Below are 15,733 nucleotides of genomic sequence, written 5' to 3'. Positions count from 1 at the left end.
CGGTGGACACAGGAAAATCGAGACTTCTTCGTCGTTGGGTTTATTTAAGTCAGGGATTGGTAGGTTCTCGATTGGCATGACATCAAGGATTATGGGCGAAGGCCGGGAACTCGGGTTGAAGAGGAGGAAAAAAGGGTCAACCATGAGTAAATGGCGGAGCAGAGTCGATAGGACAGGGGGTCTAATCCGGTTCCTCTGCCTCACGGTCTAACATGTTCACAGGACAGATATGTTTTTTCTCTGATGTCCTACACCAGGAATAAAATAGTCACTGTAATTGTGAAAATCTCCGTATACATGTAAACATACGTTTGACATACTTACACATTTAGGAAACATGCTGAATGCAGAGATTATGGTTTTTTTTGTTTGTTTTAACCAGACCGTGTGGAACAACAAGGAAGAATTATTGCACATTACTGAACAGATTAATTACTGTCAAATAAGATGTAGTTAAAATGTTATCGTTCGGCACGTGCAGAGTTACAAAATACGTAAGTTGTATGTTTGTGTGCGATAAAAACAGGACATTTCTTCGAACAGGTTTCGTAATATTTTGTGAATAATGCTCGAATGAGACCCAACATTGCAAGGAACAGGCTAAAGCTGTTTCTGCAGATAGGCGGTAATATGAAAGACAGGCCGAAGTGTGTGCACAGAACCTCCATTTGGCGCACTCGTGGTCATTTGTCTGAGCTACTGCAGAGTTAAGACCTGGTTTGGGATTGGACAATAGCAGAAATGAAGCAGACAGTTTGACTGTAATGTTCCAGACCCAAAGAAATATGGGCCTGGCTTATTGTTCAAAGATACTCTTCCTTTTAATAAACAGCATAGTCTGCGCTTTTACTAACACGTCACTGACCACGCCGATGTTAACACTGCTTCTCTTGAACCATCACTGAGCTAAAATTAATATACACTGCTGGCCAGGATGATGGCGTCTTCACTCATCCGGCCGATAATGTTGTCGCTTGTGCAGTCTCAAGTGAGCAACGTGAGGACATCAGGGCGAACCTAGTCATGCACTGAAATGCATTTCTCCGGCATCCACATTTTAAATTTCTCCTCCATGTACAAGCTTCAGATGGAAATTTATCCAACGCCTTTACTGATCGTTGCAATCAGGTAATAGCTGATATCGATCGGATCAAGAAACTACAGCCCTCTATTCTGCACATTACTCGTTTTGGTTGTTGTCGACATAGGCTGTGATGGCATTGCAACCCTGAGCGATAGAGCGAAGAACCAAAGGGCATAATTACTCCAGATGTTACTGTTCTGCAGCTGTGCTGACAAGCTCAAATCCAGAATCACTGCTCACCCCGTTCATCCGCTTTTACCTTAAGTGTGCATCTATCGTGCAGTTATCGTGACGACAGTTGATTACAATTTGTTAGAATGCAATTGGTGTCGTTTCTCTGGAGATATTATATTGTAATACAGTTGGAAATTTTATAAAATAAGCACCAATAAATAAAACGTTTCCTGAAAGATCGGACGAAGAGCAGAAGCAAAGAAAAAAAAAGAAATAACGTGATCTTACTCAATTCAAATACAGATTTTGGCAATGTCGCAAATACTTAAAGACTAGAGACCTTACATGTGTTATAAATCCAGACCAACGCACAAAATGCTGAAGGAAGTCAACATGACAGGCAGCATCTCTAGAAAAGAATAAACAGTCAGCTTCCATAACACACTGATGTTTCCTGGAATTCTCCGCAATTTCTCATCAAATTTCTTCCTCTAAATCCCTCGGTCTGTAGGATGGGCTGTAATGGCCTGTAATACACGTATCATACACCATCGCTCCAAAGCTAAAGTCCATTCAGCATGGGCCTACCTTACTTATTACAGCCTTGCACCAGTCCAGCCTGATGTGACATCTTCCTTAACTAGTAACGCCACCCCTCCTCATTTATTCTTTCCCCCCTCTGCTTCATTTTGACAGCGGAACGGTGGAATCCTGAGCTGCCAGTCCTATTCCTACTGCACCCGTCTCACTAATGGCGAAAATATTGTAAATCCACGTGCTCTTTTCTGCCATATAGCACAATTCTTACACTGATGTATTTGCTGCTGTGTACATTAATCGCAGTATGCTCAACAATTAAATGTGAAGTTCTGACTGATCGAGAACATATTAGCCTCCGCTTTCAATCCTAAATCCAATAGCTTGGATCTGACAGTGGGCTGACAAATAATAACAGATATTTACCACTTTCTCGTTGTAGCAGTAATTGAATAAAAATCACAATCATCTCTGCCCGTCTGCGATTCTCCAGACGAGATGCGCTTTATTTCCGATTTTTGGCACCGCCAGCAGTTGGGTTCGAACGTAAGCAGAAACAGTGAAAAAGGGAAATGAGAATGGGGAATAGTGAAATGGAAGGGGTCGTTACAGGAAGTTCGAGGTATTCATGCTCATACCATAATGTCTGAGGTTACCCACACGGAACAAAATTTGTTGCTCCAGCAACATGGACATGGCCTCAGTGCTACCATGCCCAGCACCGAAACGTGCTGCTCTCCAACAGTCACAGGCCTCTACTGAGAAAGGCAACCATCTGCCACCACTCTCTGCCTCCTGTTACTACGCCAATGTTTACTCTAATGTACTACTTCATCTTGGATGCAAAGCTCGTGAATTTTCTTGACAAAACTCCGATGCGGATCTTTGATAAAATCTCTTGAAAATGTCCATTTAGGTATCATCCTCTGCAGTGCCTTCATGAACTCTCTTGGAAACATTCTTCGTTCCTTCTTCAAGAAACTCTATAGCATGTCGTGGGATACACAAAACCATGCTGACTATCTCTAGACTGTCCTGTCTATTAAAATACTCATACATACGGTGCTCCAAAGCGTTCCCACTACTGATGTCAGGAGCACCGGCCTAGGATTCCATGATTTATTTCTGAGCCTTTCCCGCATCCCTCGCGCTCTCCCTCTCACTCAACCGTGCTCTCTCCCTTCCAGCCTCTGTCTCTCACCCTTTCCCTCTCTCTTTAACACTACTTCTTTCTTCTCAGTCCAACTCTCCACTATCCCCTATTCCTCCCACACACTCTAAGAACTTGAGCTTCCCATTCTCCAGCTTCTATAAACACTATGCCTTTTCCGGCCGCCCTGCTTACCCCTCCACTCTCCTTTTGATTCCTTCTTCTCCTCAACCTCGCATAAACTTCATTTAATATGTTACTGGCGAAGAGTTACGAATGCAGTTGCCTGATTTATTTAAATGGACCGTAAAAATATTTTTAAAAAGAACTGCTGGAGATTGGAGTCTGAGTTTAAAATAAAATGCATATTCTCACTCAGAGAAATTTTCTTTATAGGGTTAAAAGTTATAACGCTTTTCCCTGCAGCAGAGGTAGTTAATTGCAATGTTAAAGACGGTGTTCACAGGTGAATGAGAGTGAGAGTGGAGTTAATTTCAGCAGAAAGGCCACTCCCTATTCTGTCGGACATGCGGGCCTGTACCGTTTCTTCAGGCAGCTATTTTTATAATCTTACAACCCTCTGTATGAACAAGTTTTCTTTCATGTTCCCATTAAACTTTTCACCTTCCCACTTAACACTTGAGCTCTGATTGTAAGTCCCCCAAAACTCAATGCAAATACCTACTTGCATTTACCCTATAACTACCACTCATCTTTGCATGTACCTCTATCAAATCGTCCCTCATTGTTCTGATTTCCAAGATATAAATTCCGATCCTATTCAAAATTTCCTCATGGCTCATGTCCTCCATTCTGGGCAAATTTCCAGTAATTTTTCTCTCTTCTCGTTACTGTAAACTTCCTGTAGGTAGGTGACCAAGATGCACAGGATGCTCCTAATTCGGCCTCAGAAATGCCTCATATAGGTTCAAACATGTTTCCCATCTCCTGTATTCAAAGTATTAGTTTATGAAGACCAATGTGTCAAAAGCAATGTAATCTCAGTGAAGTCCTAAATAACGTAGGAAAGTTATTACCATTCGATACCCGATAAAGCTTCGATTATATAAATTTCACTTTGCTATCACCCAGTAGCTACCTCATTTCAACACCTCCCTCACCACCTCAATCCTCCACCAATTCTGCCTCTTCTATAGAACTGGGTGAACTCATTTCCTACATTAGACTCCATCTGACCTGTTGCTTCTCCCCAATCTGAATCCCAACAACTTGTCCATCAATTCAGGAACCTCATTGGATTTTCTGAGCCCCAGAGGAGTTTATTGCCAACTGCGCCAACTCGGGGAAGTACTGTAGTTTCAAATAACGTCTAGAAAATAGATTCGACAAATACTCTTTAATTAATAAACAGTGAGCACATAAAAAAAAAAACATGGAAATGTTGCCTTAGCTCCCTTAAGCGAATTGTGGGCATATTTTGGGAATAGCTCGGTCACTAAGGGAAGCAACAGTGAAAAAAACCTAAGCATCGCAAAGCACAACCGCATTTTTTAATTGCCTATTTACTTTGAAACTGATGTCCTTAGGACGACCAGATGCAAAATCTTCCCTGCACGAACTTCTGCCACCTGCCCTCTCTCATTCTGTAAATACAAATCAGGTATCGTTCAGGACATTTATCGACTTCTTTATGAGAAATTTCCAGAAGATTTTTGACAACCTCTACTCCATCTTGTCCTTTTTTACTGTGGGAGTCTGAAATAAAAGTTGGAAGTTTAAAATCACCTGATATAACTAAGTTATGTTTTCTGATATTCTCTTCGATCTCTCTTCAAATATATTTCTCTAACTCCTTCGGACTGTGGACTGTAGATAAGCTTAATGACCTGTAACATAAACATCAAACGCAATCTCTCCAAAGCCAAAGACCCTTTAACATGGACATACCTTTCTTGTTACTCCGTTCCAAATAGGACGGTTCACTAGGTTAGTTTTCCAGCCCAACCTCTCATGGTCCGGTCTGTGAAGTCCGTATTCAGTTTCACGGTCCGTTCCATCGATCCATATTCCGGGTTATCCGGTTTTCCCTTGTCCTGTTGTGTGCTTTAATTGAGGCACATAATTCTGGTTTTGGGCATGCCACATAAACAGCTCATAGGTTCCGCTGCAGTTGCTAGACTGTTCCCTTCCCTTCCCTTTCCTTTCACGTTCTGCCTGAAGCCTTGCTCGGAGCCTTGCCCGGCAACCTTGTCAAGTTCTACCACCGAAGCGTAACCAGAGCTTTGCTGTGTCAATATAAGGAACTGTCTATCGTTGAGTTGGGAACCTCGTCCTGTCCAAGTCAAGGCTTTGAGTTCTCGTACTGTCCATGTGCCTCGTCCTGTGAAGGAGTTCCACGTCCTGTTCTGGAATTCCACGTCCTGTTCTGTAGCCACGTCATGTCCTCGCCTAGTTCCGGGGTCCGAGCCCGAGTCAAGACCCAGGTTCTGGGTCCTTGTCTAGTCTCCGGCTCGGAGTTCCAGCCACGTTCCAAGTTCCTTTTTCCTTGTCCTGATCCCGTTTCCCTAGTCTCGTCCTAGAGTAGGTCCTGTATCTTAGTCTCGTCCAGCGTCGTTTCTTCCCAACTTCCCCCATTTTCTTTGCATACCTAATCCTGTTCCTGATACTTCTGTGTCTGTGTCTTGCTTTTGCGTCTGCTCCCAGCACCCCCGTTATGACACAACGGGACTGTGACAGCTTTCTTAACTATTAACGCCACCTCCTCTCATTCAATGCTTCCCCATCCGCTTTATCTAAAACAACTGAGAGGTGGAGTACTCCGCTGCCAGGCCTGCTCCTCCTCCAACCCTCTCACTAACGTCGAAAATATAGCGATTCGACGTGCCTAATCATGCCCTGGGCTCTTTCGCCGTTCATACAATACATTGTATAACTTGCAGCTGAGGACATTATTCGAACCATGCTCAACATCCAAATTGTTGATTTTGTCTGAGGTCACAGGTCTCCAACAGGGAGGCAACCATCTTTTACCACTTTCTGGCCTCATTTTCAAAGCCGAGAGACCAAATCTTCCATGAAGGACCTTGTCAAATGCCTTGCTAAGATCCATGTATACAACATCCACTGCCGTGCCCTCATCCACACTCCTGGTACCTTCCTTGACACGACTTACCACTTACGAAGGATTGCTGAGTATCCTTAATCAGCCATTATCTATCCAAACACTCATACTTCTGATCCACTAGAATACCTCCCAATAACCTTCTCTCTATTGATGTCAAGCTCAGAGGCGTATAATTTCTTGGATTATTTTAAAGCCGCTCTTAAACAGCTGAACAGCATTGGCTATCATCCAGCCCTCTGGCCTAAGGATGATTTAAACATCTCTGCTAGGGATCCGGCAACTTCTTTCTCCCATAGTGTCCTAGTGAACACCTCTCCAGGCCCAGGGAATTTGCCTGAGGAAAGTAGACACATCCTTCTCTGTAATCTGTATAGATTCTGTGAAAACGGTGTTTCTATAGACTCTGTCTCTGTTTGCTGAGTAAATACAGATGTACAAAAAATATTCATCCGTTTTGTCTCCACATATGGATTGGCTATACTCTCATTGTGATATTCCAGAGAACCCATTCTGACCCTGAAATCCCTTTGCTCTGAACATACCTGTAGCATCCGTTAGGATTCTCCTTCAACTTGTCTGCTAAGGCAACAGCAGGCCTTCGATGACACTTCTGCTTTCATTCTGAAGTATTCTCTTCACTGACTTGCACCTACGTTAAAATGTCCGACTGGGATGGAATGACGTACTAATTGAAAATGATCACCAGGGAAGGAATTGTGTCCTGATTACAAATGGGAGTCGGAAAAGGATTGATATCCCAATTTAAAATGGTTAGCAGGGTAGAAGTGACGCGTGGTTTTAAAATGGCACCCGGGATGGAATGGAGCACTGAGCCTTCCAGGCTATAGAGCTGGAAAGGTGTCATAACCAGGCCGCATCAAAGGGAAGATGAGTAGCTGGCTGGCTTTCTGGACAAACTGGTGTTGAGGGCCAAGCCTTCGGACTGGTCAGCGTCAATCATCACCATCCTTGTCCTGGGGCACGGCGAGTGGAGAGGGGAGAGCAGTCAGAGTCTAGGTAAGGTTCAGTGTGAAAAGAGAAGGGCAGGAGAGGAAGAAGATGATTAAAACAATCATCACACTTGTGTTCTCCATCTGCATACCATATCCCCGACTCTGCCACTCGGTAAGCTTCGTTAGCACACTCTTGCACGTCTCCCTCGCTTTCGCTCCCTGCTCGAGCCCCTCACACTATCCTGTCGCACTCCAACTCTTGTCCTGCAACCCTCTTTCAACGGCTGCATACCCCTCTGCACTTTCTCACTCCCTCTCACTCCATTCTCTTCACTCTCTTTAATCCGCTCTCTCGATACCTCTCTCTCCACTCCCCTATTCCATTTAACCCATCTACACCGCTCACAATTTAGTATACCTCTATCAAATCTCCTTTAGATCTTATTCTCTCCAAGGAATAAAAAACTAATCTATTCCAACTTTCTGTTTTACCCAGGTACTCCAATCCCGCCAAAATCCTTTTAAATTTCACTGTACTATTTTAACCATAGTTGCATGCTTCCTGTAGGTTGGTGAACAAAACTGCACACAATATTCCAAATTAGGCCACGCCAATGTGTAATATGACTTCAGCATAACATCCCATCTCCTATACTCAATAATATGATTTATGAAGGCCAGTGTGCCAAAAGCTTATCTTACGACCCTATCCACCAATGCCGCAATTTTCGATTAATTCTGAACCTGTAATCCTAAATCACTTTGCTTTACGGCACACCTCAGTGCCCTACTTTCTAATGTGTGAGACCTACCTTTGTTGGTCGAACCGAAGTGCAATACCCTACATTTGCCTGCATTAATTTTACTTCTGCTATTTTTAGCAGATTTTTCCACCTAGTACAGATTCTGCTGAAAGTTCTGATGGACTTCCTGGCTGTTGACTACACCTCCAATCTTAGTGTCATCGGCAAATCTACCGATCCAATTAATTACATTATCATCCAGAGCATTCCTATAGGTAACAAACACTGCATCCAACACCGATCCCTCTGGCACTCCACTATACACGGGCCTCTAGTCAGGGAGGCAACCATTCAATAGCACTATCCACCATCTCCCACAATTTCAATGTCCACTCCAATTTACCACCTCATCTTGAATAACGAGGATTTTGTTGACAAACTTCCCACGCGGCAACTTGTTGAATTTCTTGATAAAGTACAGATAAACAACGTGCACTGCCTTGCTTTCATCAAAGTTCCGAATAGTATTATTCGTAACCTCTTCGAAACACTCTATAAGATTGCCATGAATACACAAAGTTATACCCAATCCATTCTGTTTATTGAAATTCTCACAAATTCGGTCTTTCAAATAACTTTCCCACCACTGATGTCAGGAGCACTGGCTTGTAATTACTTGGCTGAGTCTCTGAGCCTTTCGTAAGCGAACTCAAATCCTCTGGTATCTTAGCTGTCGCTAAGCATAATTTAAATTACTTTGGTCACATTGGAAAGTCGAACCAGTTCGATTTCATTTTAACAGAACGTACACTCCTTATTCTGAGGAATGTGACTGCTTGTAGACAGACTCTTAGATCAGATTCTCACAGAAAAACAGCCCTCACATTCCAGTTGCACTAAAGTGTGACGGCACGAAACCTCTATATGTTATTTGTTTTGTTGTTGTTGCGGAACCTGCTGAGATCCTCCAAAATTATCCACGCTGTTAGAATATTCTCAGAGAATAAATCAAACTATAGTCATTTCGGATTTCGATATAATCAACCTGATTCTGTGTTATGAATCAGTGGTCAGGTAGTCATGGTCCCCTAGGATAGAACAGCACAGAAACCGGCCCTTCGGCCGAGATATTTAAATTGCCTACTTCAGTCGGCATAGCCCTCCATACCCACACATCTAAAGTATCCTTTGCTGATGATACAAAGATTGAAGGTGTAGTGGAGAGTGAGGAAGGATTTCAAGGCTTGCAGAGGGATTTGCACCAGCTGGAAAAATGGGCTGAAAAATGGCAGATGAAGTTTAATACAGACCAGTGTGAGGTATGGCACTTTTGAAGGACAAACCAAAGTAGAAAATACAAGGTAAATGGTAGGGCACTGAGGAGTGCTGTAGAACAGAGGGATCGTGGAATACAGATACAAAGTTCCCTAAAAGTGGTGTCACAGATAAACAGGATCGTAAAGAGAGCTTCCGACCTTATCTCAAAGGCCTTTAAAATTCAAAGTATTGAGTATGAGAGTTGGCATGTTATGGTGAGGTTGTATAATGCATTGGTAAGGCCAGGTTTAGAGTATTGTTTGCAGTTTTGGTCACCAAATTACAGGAAGCATATTACTATGGTTGAAAGAGTGCAGAAAAGGTTTACAAGGATGTTGCCGGGATTGAGAAACTGAGCTACTGAGAAAGGTTGAATTGGTTAGGACTTTATTCCCTGGAGCATAGAAGAGAGAAGCGATAGAGGTATATAAAATTAAGATGGGTGTAGATATAGAGAGTAATGAAAGCAGTCTCATTTTAATTTTCAACGCATCAGGGATTGAAGTCAAAACTCATGATCGATTTCCTTGTATCTCAGGTCCACCTGTCGGGCCAAAGTCCTTGTAAATTTTCTCTGCACCCTTTTCAATGTATTTACGTACATATTCCCTGTAGGAAGTTTACCATACTGCATAATAATTCATGTGGCCTCAGCCATATCTTATCCAACCTGAAGATGACATTTTATCACCTGTATTATGTACTTTGAGTTATGATGGATAATATGCCAACAGCTTTCTTTACGGCAGTATTACCCTTAACCAATTTGTTCCCAGCTGCTCTATATTCGACCACACACCATGATACTATTCCTCTCTGTCTATCATTCTCCCTGTCTTGGCAGCATCCACAAATTTCCTGATGCAATTTAGCACATTGTCATCCAGATCGTTGATACAGATGTAAACAGCAAAGGAACCAGCACCGGTCTGTGCAGTTCTCCGCTTGTCACAGGTATCCAGTTAGAGAGGCAACCAACTGCTACCAATCTCTGGTTCCTTTCACAAAGCAAATGTCTCATAAATTTACTACCTCATTTTCATAGCAGAATGACTCAACATTGCGGGAAACTGTCAAATGTCTTGCAAAATTCCACGTCGACAGCAGCCTATATTTTTTCTTCAACAACATTCCTGGTAACTTCTTTGACACGATTTGCCACAAACGAAGCTATATGGTCTATCGTTAATCAATATCTAAAAAGAAACTCATGTATCCGGCCCATTAAAATACCTTCCGATAACTTTCCCACTAATGATGTCAGCTCACAAGAGAATAAAATTATAGATTATTTTTAGAGCATTTCTTAAACAAACGGAACAACATTTGCTTCTCTCCAGTTATCTTGTTTAAGAATGATGTAAATACCTCTGCGAGGGTTCCTGCAAGTTTTTCCCTTCGCGAGGTCCGATGGAACACCTTGTCAGGTTCGGGTGATTTATCCACTCTAATGTGCTCATCCAAACGTCTCCACCTTTGTAATCTGTATAGAGTCCGGGAAGTTGATTCTGTTTTGTTTTATCTCGATAAACTGCATCCGACTCCTAGATAAATACAGACGCAAAAAAATTAGCGCTTTTGGCACCACAAATGGATTCTCTATTGCCCAATTCTCACCTTCCAGTGGTCTAATTATCTCTCTTGAAACCCTTTTGCTCTGAAACTACGTGCAGCATTCCTTACGATTGAACTAGGGCAAAATCATCCTTTCTTGACTCTTCTGCTCTCTTTCTAAACTGTTCTCTTGCATTCCCTGCACTCGATAAGCACCTCATTGCACCTATAATTCATCTCCTGTTTTTCCTTCACTTCAGCCTCCATATCACTTGAAATTCCAAGTTCTCGACACCTGTTAGGTTTACTCTTTATTGTGACAGGTCTGTACAAACTTTGTTCTCTCAAAATTTTACTTTTGAAGAACTCCCACCTACCACGAACACCTTTGACGGAAAACGGCCTGTCCCAGTCGACACTTGCAAAATCGTTTCTGACACCAGCAAGATTAAAATATGTGCAATCTAAAATCGCAATCCAAGAACAAGGCCTGTTTTTTGCTTAGATACTTTCAAACTAATGGCCTGCGGACTACTGGATACAAAGTGTTCCGCTAGAAAAACTTCTGCCACCTACCCTGTCTCGTTCATTAAATGCAGATCAAGTATCGTCCAGTCGTTCATTTGGGACTTTTATCTGGTGCTTAAAAAATAAAAAAACTTTCCACAATATATCTCACAACCAATATTCCATCTAGTTTTTTTACACTATGGAGGTCGCAGTCAAAAATTGGAAAGCTAAAATCAGCTGTTATCACAAACCATTTTTCCTGCAATTTTCTGCAATTTCTCTTCAAATGTCATCTTCTAAATCAATCGGACTGATGGCTGTTATGCAGTGCCCTACAATCTCATTTAATGCGTCCCCTTTGCTTCTTAATGGTTAAATATAGTAGTTACACGAGCCCTGAGCTCAGCTGGCTTTCATGCAATGCTTTTTGTATTGGAATATCTGCAGCTGAGCACAGTTGTTGACCCATGCTGAACCTTTTCATTCCTGACTTTGACTATCGTCATAACAACATCTGTCTCTACAATCTCTCCACTCTCTGCTCTGGGGCAATCCTGTTCCTGCAAGGAGATCAGTCCCCTTTCAGTTCAGGTATAAACCACCTTCCTTAGAACATACTCCAAGTTCAACATAATGACTCCCATAGGTTAGTCCTCTATTTTGCTTTCACTCATGCATGTCTGAAATATCGCTAATGTCTCAGCACCGAACACCAGGCTCGAAGCATTCTCTGTGTAGAAAAAAAAGGTTACATCTCACAGAGCGCTATAACTTCCTCCGATTATCTTAATGTTATGTCCCTCCTATTAGCCACTTACTCCCAAGATAATGTCTTGCTGCACAATTCCTCAATACCGCTAACACCTTATACTCTTCTATCATGAATTCTGCCATATTCCTTCGACAAAATACAAAATCCAGAGAACCCTCAACGTTTCCTCAGTAGACTTGATCTCTTACCTGAGTAGCATCTCGGTAAATCTATTCTGCATTGTCTTTAAAACTTCCAGGTCATCCTCTAATTGATGCAGAATTAGAAAATTCAGACCATTCTGCTCCAAAATTCCATCATGACTGATTTACCATTCCCACAACTCCATTCTGCCAGCTTCTTCCCGTCCCCTTTGATGTCCTGTCTAATCAGAACCTATTTACCCCTGCTTTAAACACTATACAAGTTGGCTTTCCGAGCGGTTAATGCCCCTCCCATGTGTGAATACTGAAGCAAGTTATTCATTACTGACAGCTGCTGCTCCCCTGTTACTCCAGCACGTTCCCGGTTTTATCCATGATCAGTCCTCCCTATTCTTATGTGCGTCTATACCTCCTGATTGTTTCCTTCATCCTACTCAGCAACGCCTTCTGCTATTCCCTTCGCGCAATATTAGGTCCATTTCCAGCTCCCTTCCTAGATGCCTTGTAATACTCGAGCCTTCTCTGACCCTTGTTTCGTAAAGTGCGCTTCCGTCTTCCTCTTGAGTAGGGTTTTCATATTTATTATGAGCCATGTCTCCATATCCTATCATTCCTTTCCTTCTCCATTGAGTCAAATCTATGAAAAGCCCAATACAAGTTCTCCATTAACAATCTCTATATTAATTTAGTGCATTTCCCCGTACATCTGTTCCCATTTTATGATCTCACGATTTTACGCAATCGCATAGTTCCTTCCCTCCCAAAATTCAATATTTTCCCATTCTTCGGCACATCTCCTTACGCGTCAAATGTAAAGGTTAAGAATTTTTTAATGTTTTTTTTTGAATTGCGCATCCTCTGAGTGTTTTCGCACCAGGTCTGACACTTTCTCTGGTACAATAACCAATATGATCACTGAGGGGCAGTGGAGTAGTAGTGGCGGTGAGATGTCTGTAGAGTACTCCCAAAAATATCTGTTCTTTTTCCGTTATGGCGGTTCATGTTCGTTTAAAATAACAATAATTCATACAGATATATTGTTCAAATGAGGACGTTTCCAAAGAATATAATGATACTTCACCATAGATTGAGAAACACAAGAGATATGAGACAGATGCTTTTATGATTTCTGTGCGTCGTGAGGAGATGAGTGCCCTATTTTCCTCTTTCCAATGGGTCCATTACAGCAATGAGAAAATCTGTCACTGTCCTACAGGGCCATCATAGACCTCGCTGGTGTTATCAGTGCTTTCTCTGACATGCCACCGGCAACATAGAAAATGTCATTGCTTGTCCAGTTCCATCAATACTGCAATGTAATTATCACAGCTTATTCGGTCACCCGGTCTCTCGCACAGAGAATACCACTTCTTATTCAGAACATTCTCTCAGTATACTGGTAATTCCATTGCTACTCGACTCTCACGATGGACAAAGTTTAAACTACATATAAAACCGTGGCACATAAAACGATAACAATATCGCTGACGACCCTGTTTCTTTGTCTGTTTAAGTCTACGAAATACACACTCTGCTCCCGTCAATCCCGTGAGATGGCTCTGCCACCCCAAACCCTAGTTTGTGTCGGTACGGTGTAATTTGCTACGCTGTTGTATATCAGTGCCAAGAAATACTAGTCAACACACTGCATGTGATTAAAGGAATCATATTTACTTAATGTTACTTAACTAAAGGGTCATTAAAGAAATGAAATAAAGAAAGAAAAAGGGCGTATTATAATTAACCAGTCAAATGTGAACACGTTGGAGTTCATCTTCAACCTTTCTGTCACTCACGCGCTGGACTTCGGTCTGCGTGGAAGCTCTCACCACCTTCCGATCGTCGCTCGCAATCCATTTCGAACAAATGGTCTCCCACCGGGCCCTATCCGACACTGGTTCTCCCCTGCGTCTTCTCTCTTCGTCTCCTGCCGAACAAAAGGCGCCGGCTCACAACGGCGTCAGTACACAACAGAAAAGCACATTGGACGGCTCACATTCCGACGCATCGGAAATCTCCAGCTCTAAACTAAACGAATGTTGCCTCACAGTTAGATAGGGAATTTAACAAAGCTTATGCGGTATTAACTTTCATAAGTCTAGAGATAGTATTTGAGAGTTGCGAGGTAATGATGCAGCTCTGTAAAACTCTGATTAGGCCAGACTTGGAGTACTGTGTCCAGTTCTGGTCGCCTCACTATAGGAAGGATGTGGAAGCATTGGAAAGGGGACAGAGGAGATTTACCAGGATGCTGCCTGGTTTAGAGAGTATGGATTATGATCATAGATTAAGGGAGCTAGGGCTTTACACTTTGGAGAGATAGAGGATGAGAGGAGACATGATAGAGGTGTACAAGGTATTAAGAGGAACAGATAGAGTGGGCAGACAGCACCTCTTCCCTAGGGCAGCACTGCTCAATACAAGAGGACATGGCTTTCTGGTAAGGGGTTGGAAGTTCAAGGGAGATATTAGAGGAAGATTTCTCAGTCAGAGAGGGTTGGTGCGTGGAATGCACTGCCTGAGTCAGTGGTGGAGGGAGATACTCTCGGGAAATTTAAGAGACTACTAGACAGGTACATGGAGGAATTTAAGGTGGGGTGTGGAGTTATATCGGAAGCAGGGTTCAAGGGTCGGCACAACATTGTGGGCCGAATGGCCTGTACTGTTCTGTACTATTCTATGTTCTATGTTCTACAAACACGGCTTCTCCATATAGACCATTACAATAGCAATAAAGTCTCCTTCCAGGGTCTGACACACATCTTTATAAAAATGCTCGTCAGCACATCACACTGCCAGTGATAATGCCCAGTCATAACCCACCACACTGTCACTGGTTGTCTGAAAATATTGGCCATATGTTTACTTCTCAGTGCTCGCCGTTTGTAGCAAATAAAACCGGCACAACTGACATACTGCAGAATCACTATCACAAATGTGCTGTTATCAATGATATTTAAAGCGCCCTGCACAGGGGGATATGTCTGAAGTGATGAGGACCGGATTTCCTTTCAACATAACGTTATGGGGACTTGCTTATACCTGATAAACATTTCAGAGGAGATATTTACCAACGAATGAATAAGATAACAGTGAAACATGATGGTACAGTATTCGCCCTGGGCTTTTGTACTTATTTGTGGATTGATATCACAGGTGACCCGGCGGTCAGGAATAAACATTCAGGCTTTATTTTTTGTCATCGCATTGCGCCGGGATTACATTCCGAGTCACTGGTCCATTTTGTTTTTCGTATATGTAAAAGCAATTCGGAGTCATTTATTTGTAAATCTTGTTACATTCTTTTGTTTCGAAGACGAAATATAAGTCGTTGTTTCAAAATATTAGTGTGGCCGATAATTCTCTGTTTGATTTGTGAGCCTTTCCAACATCCCACGCTCTATACCTCTCACTTACCCGTGCACTCTACCTCCTATTCCCCCTCTCTCACAATTTCGCTCTGTCTGTACTGTCTATATCTCTTTATATCTCCCCTCTCCTCTCTCTCCACTCTGCACACTCTCGATCCCTCTTCTTGCCCACATATTCATCCACCTTCAGCTTCCCTATCTGCACCTTTCACACACACCGTACCCCATCCCTTCTCCATGCTCACCCATGCAATCTCCTTCTGCCTCTTCCTTCCCCTCACCCGCACTCCCCATCGCACTCTCAGCCGCACAGCAACATCAGTTAAAAGGTGGCAAAGGT

The sequence above is a fragment of the Mobula birostris genome, chromosome 13 (assembly GCF_030028105.1).
Source record: "Mobula birostris isolate sMobBir1 chromosome 13, sMobBir1.hap1, whole genome shotgun sequence".
In the NCBI taxonomy this organism is placed as follows: Eukaryota; Metazoa; Chordata; class Chondrichthyes; order Myliobatiformes; family Myliobatidae; genus Mobula; species Mobula birostris.
The sequence above is the reverse complement of the archived record's forward strand: the minus strand, read 5'-3'. Positions refer to the sequence as shown.